A 20,901-nucleotide genomic window follows, 5' to 3' on the forward strand; every position below is an offset into this window, starting at 1 on the left:
TATTACAGAAGTGTAAATAAAGAGAGATTGCATGTCTGTTCTGGGTCACCAAAGCCACTTGTTATCGACATCAGATTACCTTCTGTGGCTCCTAAAAGTGCCCCGGCCTGATTGAGACGATCGAATTACAATCTCCTCTCACTCCGGAGTTTTATTTGGATGAAATAGTAATAATAATCCTTGCAGTTGATATAGCACCTTATTGCGTCTTTGAGACGTCTCAAAGCGCTTCACAGAATATACTATAAAGTATTTTTAATGGGCGAAATGCGGCAGCCAATTGAACACAGCAGAGTCCCACAAACAGTTGTGGATTGAGTGACATTATTGTTATTTTTTAAGGGATTAGTCCCCCCAGAAAAGCAAACCACCATTAACTAACAACCAGGTTCCTACTTACTGCTGGTAAACAGAGCCGTGTGTGTGGAGTAAGGAAACTCGCCCAAGGTTTCTCCCTGCCCGGGAATCGAACCCGAGTCCTCTCGCTTGTCCACCGAGCTGCAGGACTGCACCTTGGATCTTGGAGCCAAGGAAATATCATTCCTCTCCGAAATCAGTCCTTGGAAGGTCAGGTTAACAAGCATTTGCTATGGAAGTGAAGGGATCCACAGTTCCTGCTGTCTGGACTGCTACCTCCATTCCCGGGAGTGTTGGTGACACAACAGTGACTTGTATTTACACGGCGCCCTTCACACGGGGTGGGGTCCCGGAGCGCCTGACAGTGGCGGAGTCTGACCGCGAGCCTGAGGGGGCGGGGGGGGGGGGAGGTGACCGTAAGCACCATCGAAAAGGAAGGTCTTTAGGTGGGATTTGAAGGTGTGGAGCGAGAGGGGGGCGAGCGGAGGGATTGAGGGAGAGAGTTCCAGTGTTTCGGGGCGAAGTGGCTGAAGTCACGGCCACCGATGGTGGAAATGGAATCAGTTATTGCTGTCACCCAAGGTTGCAGCGGAGATGTTGTTGGTAGATGAAGATGGATTGACCTGGGACGCCAGAGTGAGCCTGATCAGACGGACGCAGACGAGAAGCTATTCCTTCAGGCAAAAGTCCCCAGAGAAACATTGTGAATTACTGGCAGCAGCTCTCCCGGAGGAACGTGCCCATCTGAGCAGTTATATAAAGAATATAATAATAATAATAATCCTTGTATTTGACACAGCGCCTTGTCACTTCAAAGCGCTTCATAGGACACACTGTAAAGTGAATTGACTGTCTGTTTTGTGGACGAAACGTGAAAAGAAGGATGTTAAAGTGACCCCGATTTGCCAGGAAGTCGTGTAATAATAATACTAATAAAATAATTGCGTGCAATTAATTGGCTGTCCGCGTTTCGCCCACAAAATATACAGTCCCTCCACTTTACAGTGTATTCTGTGAAGCGCTTTGAGGCGTCTCGAAGACCTGATCAGGCGCTGTATCAATTGTAAGGATTATTATTGTTATTATTTGGCATTTGTCTACAAAATACACAGTCGCCAGAATTCAACGTAGACACTTTGAAGCAAACTCCCCAAACTGAAACCCACTACCAAATGCAAGAATTATTATTTTTATTATTATTATCATAATTTTATTTTCATTCTATTTGAAACTGAGCCCCTGGATGGTGACTAAATCTGTCCTATCTAAAACTTGTGAGGATCGCATCTATTTTAGGCTCTACCTGCTGCTCCCTCGCTAATCGAGATGAATTCAATGTGGAAAAGCAAGTGCGGACTTGGCGGGCTGCATCGCAGACAATTAAAGGAAATTGGATGGTCATGTTTCAGGTGGTAGCGATTGCTGAGACTCCTCAGGCTCTGACTTGTCCCTTCAATTAATCTTGATTTGCACCGTGTTACGGGCGTAGGACGTGTTGAGCACAGTTTAACACCCTGAACAATGAAAACTTCAGCAGGAGACACTTTCCTCATGAATCAGCACGAGGAACGTGCGACCCGTTCCTGTCCCAACAGCAACCCCTCCCTGGATAACCGCTGAAATCTGAATTCAATATCTCTCTTATTATCGGGGGGCAACTAGTCATGTGCAGTTTCCTGACTCCCAAATCAAACTCCTGACTTCGCTCCCCCGGAGTCGGTTCTGAAGCAAATATGATAATAATAATAATAATAATCCTGGCATTCGATACAGCGCCTTATCGTGTCTTCGAGACGTCTCAAAGCGCTTCACAGATTACCCTGTCGAGTGAATCGACTGCATATTTTTGTGGGCGAAACACGGCAGCCGATTGCGCACAGCAGCGTCCCCACAAACAGTGGTGGATTGAGTGACCAAATAATAATTATTTTTTTTTGAGCGCTTATTATCCCAGAAAATGACCCGCCAGTCGACCAACAATAATAATGCTAAGCTGATTGCTTATATAAAAGAGGGTATGAATGTGCTGTCGGAAGCGTACAGTGCCTCTGACAGTACATTTGTGGGATGCAAAGTTAAAAATAACTCGAGCCTTTATTACTTTGCAATCAGTGTTTGACTATCTCGTGTCCTGCTGTCAGCGTGAATGAGATGCCTGTCTCCTCGAGGTGTCCTGGCACAGCCTCACATGTGCTCCTGTTGCTGTGAGCGTCGGGGATGTTTTGTTCGATTTCTTCACTTATCTTGATTAGAATTTGGTCCTCTTCGGGAAAATACATCTTCTTCCTCCATCACTAATCTCCCCCCACCCCCCCCACCCCACCACACTCTCCCCCACCCCCCCACCACCACCACCACCACCACCGCCACCTGCTCCAGCTCAGCATCTCTCTCTGCCCGCCGTGCGAAACAAATCCAGGTCCTCGCGCTCGCGAGGCGAGTGTTCTAAGCAATACGCTACAGGAATCCGTGACTGCTCTGTATGAAAAGAAAACTTGCAAGACTTCGGTCCTTGACGGGTGCTGTAAGTCACGCAGAGTTGGCTACTTTTCTGCTTGAAAGACCCAGTATTGGAAATTTCGTCTGAAACACACACACACACACACACACACCGTAGATGTTGACAGGGAAAGCAGGAGTGATGTGAAGAGAGAGACAATAATAATAACAATAATAATAATTCTGGCACTTGATATAGCGCCCTTATCACGTCTTCGAGACGTCTCAAAGCGCTTCACGGAATATACTGGTCAAGTGTAGGAACTGTGTGTCTTGTGGGCGAGATGGTCGTTGGTACATGGGTCGGTTTTAACCACAAGTTTCTCATCTGCTGTCTCTTCAGTCACTCTCAATACCGCAGGACCTCTGCAGCTTTCCCAATACACCTGATCGCTTTTCCTATCGCACCAGCAGATCAGCTGAGAGTTTCCTTATTAATTGGATGATGATGGCTTGTGTTGTGTTGTGGTAGAACGACTCTGCCAATCGTCAAAGGATTTGTGAAGGTTCTCTGAGCTGTAGAGGAGTTGGTGGGGTGGGGGGAAGGGGTTGAGGAAAAAAATTGCCCCGGTTGGGAAAATTGTCAGAATCACATTGATTAATGGCAGAGCAGTTTGGGTTAAAGGTATCTGCTGAACTGATGGAATTGGCTTGAGCTCAGGCTGCTTGTGCCTGAATATTATGGCTCTAATACTGTTATCTGGGTGACTCCAGACACTGTTGTGTTCCATCTTATCATCCCTGTTGGTTGCTTTAAGGTCCCAGGGCCAAGCACGACATTACCAGCCTATCCCTGGCATCATGTGCTACATTATCTGCCCTTGCCAGATATCCCCATCCCCGACAGTATCCAGCCAACACCAAACGCTTGAGGAATAGGCTTCAAAACCTTGTGAGGCGTGTCAGGCTGATCGAGGATTTGGAAGCCCACAATATATCCTTGTTTTGCTCCTTTACCCTCTTTTCACTTTGTTCCCATTTAGTCCAGGTCCATGAGAAATCTCCTTGGTTGGGAAGAGAGGCAGAGTTGTAGCCCAGGACTGGATCAGCATCAGATTTGACATAGAATACCAGTGAAAATGTTCCTCTGACAGAATTCCTAAGGAAAGTCAGGACAGAACTCATTGGAATGAGGTCCATTATGAATGAAATACCGAAAAGATCAAAGTCGATTCCAGTTGAGTTTGGAATTCAGCATTAAAAATAATAATAATCCTTATCCCGTCTTTGAGACGTCTCAAAGCACTTCACGGGATACGCTGTAAAGTGTAGTGACTGCGTATTGTGCGGGCGAAAACTGTACGAGGTTTTATTTTTTGCTATTTCTTGCTGTTTGCGGCACTAATCGATAGGAGTATTGTGTTGTAATCGCCTCCAATCTCCATTATTACTCCATGCCTTGAACACCTCAATGAAATACTGCACCGTAATGGCTGCCGCTGATCCATTATTCAGTTTCTAAACAAGAATGGCACAATGGTTGCTTCATTATTCTTTGAATAAAGTTTGCAACCTCCATTATTCTGTAGGTTCAGAGGTATCGAGGACAGCACTTTCCATCTTTACAGGGAACGCATGAATGAAAGTCCATTCACCAACTGCAACTTCAGACACCGAAATGATATTACAGTCCAGGCTCAAAATCCCCTTTGAAATGGAAAATAATTCCACCCGACGACGAATCTGATTATTCCCCAATGGTGACATTATAAATAGCCTCTTACATGCTTCATTCATTGTAGTTTCAGCTCTACGTTTGACTGGCATTTACCAGGGCTTTTCATTTTATTGAGTCAACGATTTATAAATGAAACCAGAATTACTTGTGGTGAAGGGTTGCCTGATATCAAATTTCTCGAGACATCTCAAAGCACTTCACAGGATATACTGTAAAGTGGATTGACTGTGTATTTTGTGGGAGAACTGCAGCAGCCAATTGCGCACAGCAGTGTCCCCACAAACAGTCGTGGATTGAGTGACCAAATTATTATTTTAAAAAAATAATTGAAGGGATTATTACCCCCGGAAAGACAATCTGCCACTTGACTAACAACCGGGTTGCAACTTATTGCCAGGTAAACAGAGGTGTGTGTGTGTGTGGAGTACGGAAACTTGCCCAACGTTTCATCCTGCCCGGGAATCAAACCCAGGTCCTCTCGCTTGCGAGGCGAGTGCTCTGTAATAAAAGTCCGTGCAGAGTTTTGTCTTCTGCAATGTTGCTCCTGGCTTCCTAGAAGCTGGAATCTCAAAGGTTATTTGGTGCTCTTTGTGTCCGTGAATTGCCCATAAGCTGAAAAAAAACAACTTCTGGGATCACGGACAGGGTCCAAGGGAATCCCATTAAAGTCCTGGGGGTCTGAGAAGTAATCAAAGAGAGATTTCCAGACTGGGCTGCTGTAATGAGCCGTGTTCCGGGGATAAAAGCGAGTGGGTAACCTTGCGATTGTTCCCACATGTGTATGTCCTTAACATGAGGCCTTCGGAGATGGAAAAAAATACTTAATTCAGGACAAATGGCTATAGCTAAAACCCTGGCATTAGCTGAACTCAATTAAGTGGTGTTTTGCCAGTTAATTTCTACGAGATTAGACTTGCAATTTTTTTTAAAAAAAAGTTGTGCGCAGGAGATTGCATTTTAATTAGTTTGGTAATGCGGTGCCCCTGTTGTGTTAAGTAATTTCAGTCCCGCTTTGAGGTCGGTGACGTTCTTGACGCACTTTGTCATTGGCGAGGGAGAGTGCGGAAGGAGTCTCAATCCCAACGCGGTTTTAAAGTGACAGGCACAACCTCATGGTCGTGTGTGTGTGTGTGTGTGTGTGCGCGCGCGTGTGTGTGTGCGTGTGTGTGTGTGTGTGCGCACTCGCTATGAGCTAGATCCACACGCTCGATCAGTTCCAAAATAGTCAGATTCCCCTAATAATAAAAATAATAACCCTTTGTATTTATACAGCGCCTTACCACATCGTTGACACGTCTCAAAGTGCTTCACAGGATATACTGTGCTGTAGAGTGAATTGACTGTATATTTTTGTGGGCGAAACAAGGCAGCCGATTGCGCACAGCAGCGTCCCACAAACAGCCGTGGATTGAGGGCTGCACATCAATGAAAATATGCGAGAAAAACTTCAGGCGAAACGTCAGTGGTGTTAGTGCACTCGGCATTAAGTGGCTTGTGGTGAAAGATTGACTGTGGGCAGACGATGGTGTCTCTTCTATCCCCCAAACTGCCAACCCAACAACAGCAACAACTTGTGTTTACATTGCGCCCCTTCACACAGAGCGTCAGCGAGGTAGAGATTGTCGGGTGACAGGAATCTCTCGCTACTCCTCGCGGTTATCGCTTTATCGTACGTCTTCTGCTCCAATACCTGGTGTGGTTGCAGAGATAGTTTAATAACTACATTTATTGCAGGAGCCAGCACAGGGAAATGCACAAAAGCCGTCTAAGAAAAAAACACCACCACCAAAACAAATTGCTGATTAGACTGTAGCATAACATTTTCCTCCCATGTCCCTTCATTAATTGCGGATCAGAGTGCAACAGTTTCAGCCGTTATCTGTTTTTCTACCGCAGAGAAGCTGACAATCAGCGAGACATATAATGATGAATATGTTAACTGGCCCTGTGCTGCCCTGTCCTGTCGAACACGACTGTCATTATTTTGTTTGCGAGACACGGTGCTGGACTTACTGGTACTGAATTCTAATTTCAATGCGTCTGCGTGCAACAGCCAGCCACCGGGATAGAATGTAATGAACAAAAACAAAAACCTGGGCACCGGTAACCTTGGGGAACTGAAGTGATCTGGGAATTCATGGAGCCATAATCGCACGGCTAGAAGGGCATAGGTTGAAAAATAACAAGCCTCAAGCGAGACTGAAGATCACAAGATTATTCTTCCCCCTCCGTGAGGTGTCGGCGTGGTAGATTCCCCTGCCAAAGCGATTGGTGTGGCAACAAAACCCCTTCGAAAGACAAAATAATTGGATAAATATCCACCCAGGAGCCATTTTGGAGACAATAGGTATAGGTGTAGACTGAGATGAACGATGATCTCCGTGCTGTTGGGATGGGATTGGGAAGGATCGCCTCCGCAGGGATCGAGGCCCGGTTTCAGTAGTATAAGATTCTAAGATTGTTTCCTTACTCCACCCCTCGTGCCTCTTGTCTATCAGCAGTGGATGGAAATCTCAGCCTGGTTTGGAGACTCTTAAGCACGGTGATGGGTTTCCACATGTGTCACACACCCGGCTGACCAAAAAATAATAATAATAATTTTATCTAGCAGTAAGTAGGAACCCCGTTGTTGTCGTTTGGTGGTTCACTTTTTCGGGGGGTTTTAAAAAAAATAATGGGTCACTCAATCCACGACCGTTTGTGGGGACGCTGCTGTGCACAATTGGCTGCTGCGTTTCACCCCCAAAATATACAGTCAATTCACTTTACAGCGTATCCTGTGAAGCGCTTTGAGATGTTTCGAAGACGTGATCAGGCGCTGTGTCAAATGCAAGAATTAGTATATCTATTAGGTGTAGGATGGAAGACTATTTTTGCTTGATTAACTTTGGGAATCAGGGGCTGTTTATGCAGTACTTGTATCCTCGGGGCTAGTGTGGGGAGGGTGGTATCCTCCACAGAATGTTTTCTCATAGTTTGCACTACTGGAAACGTTGGATCAAATAGATTTGTCTTGGTCCACGGTTCCTTGAAATTGAAATCGAAAATTTACGGTAACAAAAAAATATTTTTAAGAGGCTCACCTCCCAGAGCCCAGTTACAATCGAGAGATAATAATAATAAATAATAACAATAATAATGCTTGCATTTGACATGACGCCTTATCACATCTTCGAGACGTCTCAAAGCTCTTCCCAGGTCCTCTCGCTTTGCGAGCCGAGTGCTCTAACCACGGAGCTGCAGGACTCCACGTACACATATATATTCATCTCGTTGCTTATGGCTCCTCTGGCAGACAGCGGTTTAGACTCCGTAACTGGCACCCATCATGTTATTGCTTTTGCCACTGGGCCTCTGGAAAGCACACAAGTGTGACACGGTGGCCTTGGATTTCATTATGCCTTCTCCTTTGACAGAAGCTGTTGGAATCCAACACATGAGAGATCCGACAGTAATGAGGTTTCGCTGCCTGTCACTTTGTGTTCTGTCAGGAGGAGGGTCAGAGGTTACGCATCACAGAGACTCTTTCTTCTCTTCCCCCAAACCCCAAATATAAGGCCGGCAACGTTAGCCTCCACTCCAGGACCTGTCACATCAGACAGCAATCCAGGAAGAAACAAAGAAAGGTTCAAGCAATTGCTAATCGCGAGACGGATTTCCTTCAGTGAAACTTTCTCCTCTCGTTCAAGTTTAACGTTTAAAGCGCCGCTCAAAAAGAAAACCAGGCTTTACAATTGCGAGATGGTCCTGCTTATCGATAAGCTTGAAACGGCACGTTAACACATTAATAATCCTCGCATTTGATACGGCGTCTTATCACTTCGTCGAGACGTCTCAAAGCGCTTCGCGGGATACGCTGCAAAGTGGATTGCCTGTGTATTTTGCGGGCGAATCGCGGCAGCAAATTGCGCACAGCAGCGTCCCCACCAACAGCCGTGGGTTGAGAGACCAAATTCTTCTTATTTTTTTGGGGGTGGGGTGGGGGTGGGGTGGGGGGAGGAATTTTTAAACCACCGAAAAGCGATTTTAAAGAACGGAAGAGCAACTCCTGACGGGAGAGTTGAAAAGGCTAAAAACCTGATAAGCCATTGAGAAAGATGGAGCTAAATGGAAGGGAACTGTTGGACAAATCGATGCAGGGAGAATGCACAGGTAGTCCCAGCGGGGGGGGGGGGGGGGGGGGGCGCGAGGACAGAGACACCGACACAATACGGTTCATTTACCACTCGAGAAAATAGGCATAAGCGGAAACTTCTAATACCACTGAGAGAATTCAAGTGTAGGTAGTGCGGAGAGTTGCAAACAAAGGATTGGAGCATAAATATGAAACGGAATTTTTATCTGGTGGGAAGTCCAGAGTTTGGTCGGCTGCAGTTGTGTACCGGGAAGATCAATTGTATGGCAGCTCTATACCATTTATACACACACAGCTCTGTGAGCAACTCAATCTTACTCGCACCACGTCTGCTGCGCCAGTTGGCAAGGTATCAGAAGCTCCCACTGGAGCCCAGCGCAAGGCAAATGGAGTCAATAATAACAGTAATAATGATCATAATAAAAATCCTTCCATTCGATGCAGCGCCTCATCACGTCTTCGCGACGTCTCGAAGGGCTTCGCGGGATCCACCGTCCAGTATTTGTGGGCGAAACGCGGCAGCCAGTTGCGCGCGGCGGCGGCGTCCCGCAAACAGCCGTGGATTGAGCGAGCGCATTTTTTGGTGCGATAAGCTCCCCCGCAGCAAGTTTGTCAGGAAAGAGAGAGAGAGAGAGAGAGAGATTCATCTGTTGCTCTCTTCGCGGATCGCAAATAGTTTCCGTCTTAGACCAGTAACGAGCAGCTTTGCCATTGCTGTTGTTGCGCGGAGCCACTCTGTCCCCGTCCCCCCCACTGCTTTGTCTCACCCTGTTTTCTAACGCACGTTTGCACCAGCCCACAGGCCACTGATCTTACAAAGCACATCGGCAAAGAAAGGGGCAAATTACTGTCAACGACAAGAGCAGCTGCAGGCTGCAATTACTCCGTCAGCTATCCAGCCCCAACGTGTCCTTCTGTGACTTTCATGTTGGTAAATGATTCGTGCGGCGGGCGATCCGAAAGAAACGTTTTATGCAGTGTCGACGCTGTTGCTCGCTGCTCGGAAATAATACCTCGGTTATACCAGGATATAGATTGGGACACGACATTGTCTAGCGACTGGGCAGCTACAGTGAAACCTATGTCCTCTGGTGCGTGAGGGTGGGGGGGAATCCAGAACAAGGGGGGCATCATCTTAAAATTAGAGCCGGGCCATTTAGGAGTGAAATCAAGAGGCAGTTTTTCACCCGAAAGGCTCGTGGGAACTCGTCTCTCTCTCTATCCCTCCCTCAAAAGGCTGTGGATTATGGCTGGATCCATTCACATTGCCCAAACTGAGGCAGATAGATATTTGTGAGGTCAGGGTATCAAGGGATATGGGGGGGAGGGAGGGTAATTGGGAGTTCAGGCACTTATATAAACGTCATTTCGTCGTTGTTATAGAACGGCCATAACCTTACAGAATGGCGGAATAGGCTCCGGGGGCTGAATGGCCTCCTCCTTCCCTTGCCTCCTTCAAGAGCTTCCACTTCGACCGCGCCTTCGGTCACTCTCCTGGCCCTACCACACACATACACACACACACACACACACACGTGTACACACCCACATATACACACACACAGTTTCCAGTAGGGGTCACTAGGTAACCACGAGCAGAAAGAGTAATGGTTGATCTTTTTGTCACTCCCTCTGGAGTACTGAGGCTACGACCACAGCTTTGGTTGTGGTCTATTAACTTAGCATAGCGAGTAATCTAACATTTCATCTGCATCCTCACCCTAACTCAACGCCAACCTCATACATCTGCCTCTCCCACGTCTGGATTTATTGTATAATATGCAGTTTGCCTTATAAATTGACCACACAAAGTGGTCAATTGCTTAACCTTCAAGATTTACTGAGTTTACAGTCATATAAGAAGAAGAATAATAATCCTCGCATTTAATACAGCGCCTCATCACGTCTTCTAGACGTCTCAAAGCGCTTCACTGGATATACTGAAGAGTGAATTGACGGTGTATTTTGTGGGCGAAACGCGGCAGCCGATTGCGCACAGCAGCGTCCCCACAAACAGCCGTGCATTGAGTGCCCAAATTATTATTATTAATTTTTATTGATCGTTCTTGTACCCGTATCTAGTGGTGTAGAGTTGTCATTCTTTTTTACTGACTTCTTTTCCAAATTACTGTGTAAAAAGAGGGCTCGGCTGTATTCATTTTATGGATCTATTGCACATTACTGGGAAAATGAAAATGCTTCATTGTTCAAATGTATTTTCCCCACTATCTGCATAATTAACAAATTGCTGTAAAATAAAGAGTCTGTTTTGATCCACAGTGAAAGAAAGATTCATTATTTTTATGAATGTTCCTGGATTCCAACCTGTCTTATTTACAAATTTCCAGCACAATAAAAGAAGCTTTTAGGTTAAATGCAAGTTTAAGCACTGTATCATTGCAAAATGAGTTAAGATCTGCAAGGGAGAGAATCAGTGCCGATGTCGAAGGGCTTAGGCAAGCTGCTGATATGGATCTCTGGTAAATTGCGATAAAAATAATAATAATAATCTTTGCATTTGATACAGCGCCTCATCACGTCTTCGAGACGTCTCAAAGCACTTCACAGGATACGCTGTGAAGTGAATTGACTTATATTTTGTGGATGAAACACAGCGGCCAATTACGCACAGCAGCGTCCCCACAAATAGTCGTGGATCGAAATGACAAAATTATTATTATTAACGGATTATTTCCCCCGGAAAGGCCATAGGCACATAAATTCTTTGAGTTTCCCTGATTGGATGTGGATCGTATTGAGGTGAAAAGGCAGAGAATGGGAACAAACCCCCTCCCACCCCCCACCCCCCCCCCGCAATACTCTTTGGGATTCAATTCCAGGTCAGGTCAAGGTTCTCCTTCAGAGTGAGCCCTGGATTTTCAAGACTGATCTGTTCTGAAGTTCTTTGGTAAAGTTTTAGGATAATTCCAGGGCTGGAATAGGTACCACGGGAAGCACAGGGTACTGTCGTATTGTCTTCTCTCCTTAGGACTGAAATTAGTTTGAGCTATTTAAATCCTGATGAACAAGAGCCGAGAATACATCTCTTCCATAATTCCACAATAATTAGCCAATTGTTGGGTGTGTTCCAGTAAGGCAAAAATCAAGCGCTGGTTTGGGAGATGGAAGATATCACACTGGTGCTGTGGGAATCATCTGGCGAGGTTGGAATTAAGACTAATTTTAGATCATCGTAAATCCTAGATTATATCTCGGCCAAGCGAGCTACAGATGGGTGAACAGGAAGAAGTATAGTAGAGAGAAATGATGTTCCTATATTATTATCTCCTTTCCCAAGGAACACAACAACCAGAGCGACAAACTACAGCTACGAATGAGAGAGTGGGGATGGGTGGGTGGGTGGGTGGGTGGGGATTAATGTAATGTAATGCTTGTGATGTAGTGCGTTAACAAATAAAAGCCCGGTTGTCATTTAATGTGACCTTTTGCAATTACAGGTCTCTGTGGAACGGTATCGGAATGAACTGTGTGATTTGTGTTGTGGACTGACAGACAGCTGTTTTGCCTGCGCTCTGTCAGAGGAAAGGTCACTTTCCCGCACGCATGGCCACATAAATTGTGGCATAAACGAAGGAAACGTCGGTGTAATTAAATGTTACAGCACTTAAAGGGCAAGGCACTCAAAGGGGTGTTATGCTTCCGCAGGATTTACTGCAGGCAGCCAGAACTAATAATCCCAGCTTCACAACGAATGACTGTTTTGTGGGACACTGCTGGTTGTGGGTGGCAATTGGCTGCTGCATTTCGCCCACCAAACACACAGTCATTTCACTTCACTTGACAGTATATTCTGTGAAGCGCTTTGAGACGTCTCGAAGACGTGATAAGGCGCCGTATCAATTGCAAGGATTATTATTAGTATTATTATTATCTCCTAAAATTAAAGTAGATTGGATTTTAAAACCAAAAGGGAACAAATACCAGTATGGCAGTTGCTTGTGACCGGATTGTACAGCGGTCAAAACCAAATCCAGATCAGAAGCTAAGGACATTCCAACTGCAGCTGCGTTCCCACAGCTCAAAGTGGACTGGCTCTGTGACTGTGCGTCCGTCTGCCCATTTTGGAGTCTTACAAAGACGTCTAGAGAATGCAGACCATTATCGGATTGGATTAAGCATGACCAAACGTATTCATGTTCTTTGATGGCTTGGCTCCATTTGTGCCAACCCTCCCTTCAAAGACTTGGCACAAGTCTACCAATTCCACTCTCGAATAAGCTGGAGCGCAGGCCAGCGATTACATTGCCTGCCCTCAGATTGCCTCAGTTATTTCGTGTGAAAATACTCGAGAAAGTTTAGCAGAGATCAGGAATTTGCTCTGCAAGGATCAGGCCAATACTCTAATGATAATAATAATAATAATAATAACAATTGGTTATGCCATGGTTAGGATTCGAGAATGGATCTTGAATCACTCTTCGACAGAAAGTGTTTGTACACCCCCCGTTTGGCTTGAGTTCAGCTGATCTGATCTACCCATTCAGCTATTCATCATATTAAAAGATACAAAGGCAAAGCTTCTTTGCGAGTTGCTCTGTATGAATCACTCACTTGAGCACTCTCCTCACTGTAGCCAACATGCTGATTCGTTCTGTTCCGTAAATTCAGCAATTTGCCCCTCTGCGCTTATAAATCACGGTAATGCAATTGTAAGTGTATAACGCCATATAAAATTGTGTTACATTTATTCCTAAGCACCTGGACTAATTCACTGAACTTATACTGAATGGATCAGCAAAGCCTTTGGTTCTGTCCGCATCAAAACGTAGCGCAGGAAATTCCCTCGAGTTTCTTACAAATCAGGAATGCACAACTTGTCCATCAAAAATGATAATTTCATATTCAGTTGCGAGGAAGCGTTCATATTCGGGAAGAAGAAAGATTGGTGCTTTCATCGAAAAGAATAATAATGATAATAATAATAATAATAATCCTTGCATTTGATACAGCGCCTCATCACGTCTTTGAGACGTCTCAAAGCGCTTCATAAGAGATACGGTAAAGTGTAGTGACTGTGTGTTTTTGTGGGCGAAACGCGGCAGCCAGTTGCGTTCAGCAGGCACGTTGAACATTTTTGACCCTTGGTGGAACCCTTTCTCAATTGGTATCTATCTTTGTTTTACGTACAGACCTGAATATTGTGGTTCTCTATCTCAGATAACACTTAACACACAAGGAAGGGCTGGCTGCCTCGTCTCTGCACAGCCAAGAAGCACTCTGTTTCCATGACAATCATAGCTTATTTCTGGGAATGAATTGTAGACACTACAGCAGACCTCCAGAGAGATGGAGAGAGAGAGGCGGAGAGAGAGAGCGAGAGAGACCCTGTGAACTTCAGACTTCCTGCTGGCTGCCAGCGTAGGAAGAGTTCACGTGAAGTCTCAATGCAAAGCGTTGAGGCCTCAAAATGCTGTCAGAAAACCTAACCTTTCAGAATATCCAGAAAGCTGAAGCCTTTTTTCCCTTAAAGTCTGTCTGATTAATAGCAGTGCGTTCAGTATGAAGATTTTTTTTTGGTGTCTGACACACGTGGAAACCCACCACCGTTGCTTAAGAGTCTCCAAACCAAACTGAGATTTCCCTCCATCCCACCGACACATGGAAATCCCAGAGAGAGATTGTTGGAATGGAATGCGCTCTCTCTCTCTCTCTTTCTCTCTCTTTCCCAAGAGGGACGCACCCTGTTTACCTAATTCCAGAGAGTATTAGGCCCAGGTGGGCGAGAGCCAAGGCTTGGGGGGGAGCCTAGTGTGTGCGTTGGGGTAACTGCTGGAGTTTAACCAGCTAAAACCCGCACAGCTTGCCATTGAGAGAGAGAGCGCTGTCTTTCCCGCTGCGTGTCCGTCTAGGAGCAGGGAGTAGGGATCTGCTCTTAGCTCCTCTACAGAGACATTGGACACAATTCAAAACTGTTTAACTTGGCAGCAGAAGGAGAGAGAGCGTTGGCCCAGGAACACTAGCAAGTGTAGGCAGACGGCAGATCCACGGGGGATGATCTTAAAAGAGTGTTTAAGAAGCGGTGCCTAATCTATGTATCGAGTTCAATTATTTTTTTTGATTACCTAATTAGTAACTCTCTCTGGGACGGCAGAAAGGAAGCAGGAAGGTGCTCAAGGTAGCTCCCAGGCTGGTTGGCCATTTTGACCCTCAGTTTGTACAATTTAAGGCAAGGCGGCAAACTTTGATAGTAAGAGAATGCTGTGGTGACGGAGTGACTTGTAGTAATACAGGGGTTTAATTTGCAGGTTGTGCTAACCGTGTGTTCAGAGGAGATTACAGTTTATCTTAATTACGTGCTTAACTGTCAATTAAGAGGGTGACACAATCACCATTGGTTAATTACATAATTAAGGGAAATATCTGAGTTGGAACTAATGGTAACTGTAATTCCCTCTTCGTTCCGTGCCTGTGCACATGGTGAGCTCATCGATTGTCAACCAAACTTTCGACGACAACAGATGACATTTACACGGCGCCGTTTCACGTCGGGAGGACATCCCGAGGCCCTGGACAGTCAGGGATTTGGTCCGCAGCTGCGGGTTGGGATCAGGAGGGGGTGGAGGGCAGGGAGGGTGGGGGTAGGAGGGTGGCTAAGGAGGAGGGTCTTGAGACGCCCCTTGAAGGAGGCGAGGGAGGGGGCGAGGCGGAGGGACTGTGGGATGGAATTCCAAAGGGTGGGGGGCGGAGAGAGGGCTGAAGACCCGACCGCCCATGGTGGGGAGAGCCGGGTGGGGGACGTGGAGCAGGCCGGAGTCTGCTGAGCGGACAGTTTGACGTGGCAGTTTAGCTGGTCCCAGGGATAGGAAGGAGCAAGGCAACGGAGGCCTTTGAAGGCGAGGACCAGGATTTTGAAGTCTATCCTCTGGGGGACTCTATCCAGTGGAGCCGGGCGTGGGTGGGGGAATAGGGTCACGGAACCTGGTTCATCAGTCGGGAAAACAAGCCAGAGGTGATGTGCTGACCATGGTATCAGCTTCTATTTATTCTTTGCCCCAGTGTCACCTCAGCTGGCTCTTACAGCCTGTGACAAATGAGCATTTCCACACATCTCTCAGTGCATATTAATAACTGTTATGTTTGCTTTTCTTACTGCACTCATTAGTCTAGAAAAATCTGCATGGATGGGTTTTGATGAGGAATATTTGGAAAACCAATTAAGTCATCATGTCTGGTTTGACTTCGGGCGTCAGGAGAAATTCAGCATTTTATGGCGGAGAGAAAGCACAGAGAGACGGCTTGAATCCAGATACAAATAAACAAGACCGAGTTTTCCGAAGGAATCGGAGGGAATCGCGTGACTGGAAAGCGTTGTTAAAGAACCATCAATACATCGGTTGAAGGGGATTTGATAATAATAACCATAATTGTTGAATGTTGAGTTTCTCTTCACGTGGAGTTCTGTAGCATATTTGGTAATAATCCCTGCCAAAAAAAAAACTGATAATGATTTGGTCACTCAATTGGCTGCCCTGTTTAGCCCACAAAATATACAGTCACTACACTTTACAGTATATCCTGACAAGGGCTTTGAGACGTCTCGAAGACGCAATAAGGCGCTGCAAGGATTATTATTAATATTGATAATATTGCCGCCTTTTACTATCACCCTCATTGACATCCATCACCTTTATATATTACATTACATGTTAACATGTTACGATGGCTTCATCCCTACATCGTAAAGTTCGTCTTTGTCCACCTTTTGTGAGCGAGTCTCGTGAGGGGAAGGGGAGAATCATTCCGGACCTGAAGCAAACACACATCGGAGAAAGCAACTGATTGCAATCGTTCCGTGGTGCTGGCGTAGGAGAGGGTGTGAGGCCTTGGATTGTTAGTTGGAATGGGCTTGAAAGTTGGCATTGACTGACCATCCCCGATCCCGTCAGTATTGATTAGCAAAGCTAAGGATGAGTGATTGATTGGTTCAGACATAAGTATTGATTATGCTTAACGCTATGGTAAGCAGCTCGCTCGCTCACTCTCTCTCTCACTCACTCACTGTGTAGTCACTGTGTATTTTGTGGGCGAAATGCGACTTGGAGTAAAAAAGACTCTCTTTCACTAAATAAGGCGGAGCCTTGTCCTTTACCTAATTTAACTTGATCAACCCCAGTAGTGAAATCAAAAGCCTGCTCTGTGGAAGCATTTTAATTGCCAGCACGTAACGGAATTTGAGGCAGTTTTCTCCTCTGCCCTCAGGGTTACATGATACATCCTCACAGAAACACAACCTGGTGCCTGGGTCGCCCATTAATCAGCAGATGTCTAACGTTAATATGTGTGTTGGAGGCGAGTGAGGAAACCCAGTTCATTGCTTCACTTGACATATTTCTTAATTAGTTTGCCGAGCTTAACTTTCCTATTCCCTGCAGAGTTCCCTGTGTTTGCTCTCTGGCAAATTGAGCTGCTCACAGGACAGCACTTACTGCGGAGGGACATGTGTCAGAATTTGGGTTAAATATCCCTCTCGCCAAATTAGACGCGGCAGGGATCAGCGTCATAATAATAATCCTCGCATTTGACACAACAGCGCCTTATCACGTCTTCAAGACGGCTCAAAGCGCTTCACATGGATACGCGGTAAAGTGAAGTGACTGTATGTTTTGTGGGCGGAACGCGGGCAGCCGATTGGGCACAGCAGCGTCCCCCACAAACAGCCGTGGGTTGAGTGACCAAATTATTATTCATTTATTTTTTGAAGGGATCATTGAAAGGAAAAGCGATCCGCCAATCGACTAACAACCGGGTTCCAACTTACTGTGAGGCAAACAGAGGCGTGTGTGTGGAGTAAGGAAACTTGCCCATCCATTTTGTCCTGCCTGGTTATCGAACCCAGATCCCCTCCCTTGCGAGTCGAGCGCTCTAACCACTGAGCTACAGGATTAATTAGGGTGACACTGCTCCGTGTAATGTGATTTTCGTGTGTGAGGTGTATCGCCAGTTGTGATCTGCCTGTGTGTGGGTAACGCATTCTCAACGGATCATCGCGTCTTAATCTGCAAAAATAGCCTCATCTTTACACCGTAATAGGATTTCCTGTTGTAAAATATGCTGCGAGAAATTGCCATTTTCAGCGATAAGTGTATGATTGACACCGAATTTGACATCCCTCTCCCCCTCTCTCGCTCTCTCTCTCTCCCCCTCTCTCTCACGGCCCCCCCCTCTCACTCTCTCTCCCCACCCCCCACCCCCCTCCGCCTCACTCTCTTTCTCTGCCAACCCTTCAATTCGCTTACAATACCTTTCTTTCAGATAGTCCTCAATTCACACCGGTCCGAGCACACGCAGTTGTTCCTTCTTAGGTGTTCCTGACCTCTGCACAGAAAATGTCGCAGAAAATGCCTTGTTTGCTCGTGTGGTCGTTAAAAGGTGCTTCACGTTGAAGGTCAGGGGATCGAGGGACACAGGGCGAGGGCGGGCAATTGGAGATGAGGTACAGATTGGCCGTGATCTTGTAGAATGGCGGAACGGGCTCGAGGGGCTGAATGGCCTCCTCCTGTTCCTCTGTTTCCGACGTGACACGAAGCTTCGGCTTTGCACAAAATCCTGTTCCACAGATACAGAAACAACTTGCGATAATACGGCGCCCTTCGGGGCTGGAAGCGTCCTGGAGAGTTCCACAGCGGCCGAGTCTGGCGGTGAGCCGGGGGGGGGGGGAGAGGGCGGGAGGGGAGGGGGAGGGGAGGTGACCGTATTCACCATCAAAAAGGAAGGTCCTTTTTAGATGCCAGGTTCGAGCCCGAGCCATGGCTTGAGTAACAAGAACGAAAGGCGACTTAGCCCCTGGTCCCACCATTTGAAGCAGACGGGGGTGTGAATGACAGCTGTCAGCTTCTGAGAGCAAAACCCCTTCGCGATATCTGTAGCTCTAGAGGAGCGCGAGCCGGAGCCGGAGCCGTGTGTGATTATACCGGACGCTCGTGCGGGACTCCCGCGTGCCTCAGGGAAACCCCATCTGCTTCAGGTCCGCATTGGACGCGAAGACGTGTCAGGGGAGAGAAAGAGAGAGCTTTTTCTTTTGCCGTCTGCGACAGACCGGTCCAGCCTCACTCCGTCCAAACGTGTTCAGTTGATATTTAACGTGGAGTCCTGTATCTCAGCGGTTAGAGCGCTCGCCCGGCAAGCGAGAGGGCCCGGGTTCGATTCCCGGGCAGGACAGGGCGAAACGTTGGGCAAGTTTCCTTACTCCCCCCACACACCCACACACACGCCTCCGTTTACCAGAGGTCGGTAGGAACTCGGTTGTTAGTCGATTGACGGATCGCTTTTCCAGGGGTAATAATCCCTTCAAAAATAATAATAATAATAATAATAAATTGGCCACTCGATCCACGGCTGTTTGTGGGGACGCTGCTGTGCGCTAATTGGCTGCCGCGTTTCGCCCACAACATACACAGTCCATTCATTTTGCAGCCTATCCTGTGAAGCGCTTTGAGGCGTCTCGAAGACGTGATGAGGCGCTGTGTCAAATGCGAGGACTTTTATTATTATTAAAGGGCAGGAGATAAGCTGTGAGAGCGGGGTCTGCGGGAGAAATCAAATGGAGTACGATAATTATTCTCGTACGTTGGGAAAAAAAAGCAATAACTTATTTTATTGGAAGCAGAGGACAGTGGTTAGCAGAGACTGGCGGGCAAGTTAAAATGGTGACTCTCTTAACTCAGACAGAAAGCACACTCGAGTGACAGAAATTTCTGAAGATGCTTTGAGACGTTTTGAAGTGATGAAAATGCAAGGCTGATTACAACCCCTTGCTTTTGATCTCGCGCCTTCTTCAACATTTCAAAGCATCTTCCCAGTCAATTGTCAAGCGAAATGCCGAATGGGCGCAGCTGCCGGTGGCTGCAATAACGGTAAGTTTTCGCGATAAATGCTACGATCAGCGGGTGGAGAGCCAGATTGCGGTGGGGCCTGCGTCAAACTGCCATGTCCTGTTGGCAAAGCTCGGTCTGCGCTGCCTACGTCTAAATTAGCCGGGAGCACAGTGACTGATGTCAGTGATTTGCCGAGGGCCATTGTCACTCGATCATTCCACAGCTTTCTTTTCAATGTGACACTGCGACTCGCCGGGCGTAGACTTTCCAGCTCTTTCTCGTATGGTGTGGACTGTCGTGTCGGAAGCCATTCTGCAATGCGATGCCACGTACATAATCTCCGTGGTAGCCCAGAGCACCGATGATGGACTATGGGTTGAGCATTTAGGAGCCGATTTCCCTGTCTGGACATTATTTGAATTCTGTCACTTTCACAACTATAGCTTGGAACGGTGGGTGTCACTGACAATAGTGTGTGCTTCCTGTTGCACAACACCACCACCACCACCACCAACAACAACAACAAATAATAATGATGATAATAATCTTTGCATTTGACCCAGCGCCTCATCACATCTTCGAGACCCCTCAAAGCGCTTTACAGGATGTACTGTAAAGTGTAGTGACTGTGTGTTTTGTGGGCGAAACACAGCAGCCAATTGCGCACAGCAGCGTCCCCACAAACAGTCGTGGAGGTGACTGATAGAGTGTTCGTTCAGTTCAGCTTCACATCCATATCCACAGAATGGCAGAAACAGACCGCAAGTAGGTTTTCCTGTCGTGCATTACCTACAGGGAGAGATGCAGACTGTCGAGCGCTCCAGGACTCTACCCTGCGTGAAGAGGGCACTATATAAATGCAAGTCGTTGTTGTTTGTTGTTGTTGTTGTTGTGATAATCCCTTGAGATAAAAAAATAAATAATTTGGTCACTTCAGCCCACGACTGTTTGTTTGTGGGGACGCTGCTGTGCGCAATTGGCTGCCGCGTTTCGCCCACAAAATACACAGTCAGTTCACTTTGCAGCGTATCCTGTGAAGCGCTTTGAGACGTCTCGAAGACGTGATAAGGCGCTGTGTCAAATGCGAGGATTATCATTATTATCATCAGTAATAATTCTGGGTGGAGCACGTCAAAATTTAGCACAGACACGAGTGAGTTTCCGATAATGGTTTTGATGTGTTGAGCTGCTCAGTACTGAACAGCTTGGGCTCATCATCAAAAGAACACCAGCGCGAGAGAGAGAGAGAGACACAGAGGTTGGGTGTCCTGCTCATTAACAAGGAGGCAATGACGAGAGGCCAGGCTTAATCTCAGCCCAGTAAAGCAAGATTATTCCCTGTGTTTCACTGTACTGGGCTCCGTGTTTCATTTGCAAAGACCAAGCCTCATTGAAGG

At 46.6% G+C, this 20,901-nt stretch overlaps 1 protein-coding gene and 1 non-coding gene across 2 annotated transcripts in view; both read left to right on the plus strand.

Moving 5' to 3' along the window:
• LOC103176759 (testis expressed 264, ER-phagy receptor) overlaps positions 1 to 20,901 on the plus strand; it is a 62,473-nt gene that overhangs the window by 25,018 nt on the left and 16,554 nt on the right. The window lies entirely within an intron of this gene.
• On the plus strand, positions 18,776 to 18,849 carry trnaa-ggc. Its single transcript has one exon. It is a non-coding gene; the product is annotated as a tRNA-Ala (tRNA).

Source organism: Callorhinchus milii, unplaced genomic scaffold (genome assembly GCF_018977255.1).
Source record: "Callorhinchus milii isolate IMCB2004 unplaced genomic scaffold, IMCB_Cmil_1.0 Scaffold12, whole genome shotgun sequence".
Classification (NCBI taxonomy): Eukaryota; Metazoa; Chordata; class Chondrichthyes; order Chimaeriformes; family Callorhinchidae; genus Callorhinchus; species Callorhinchus milii.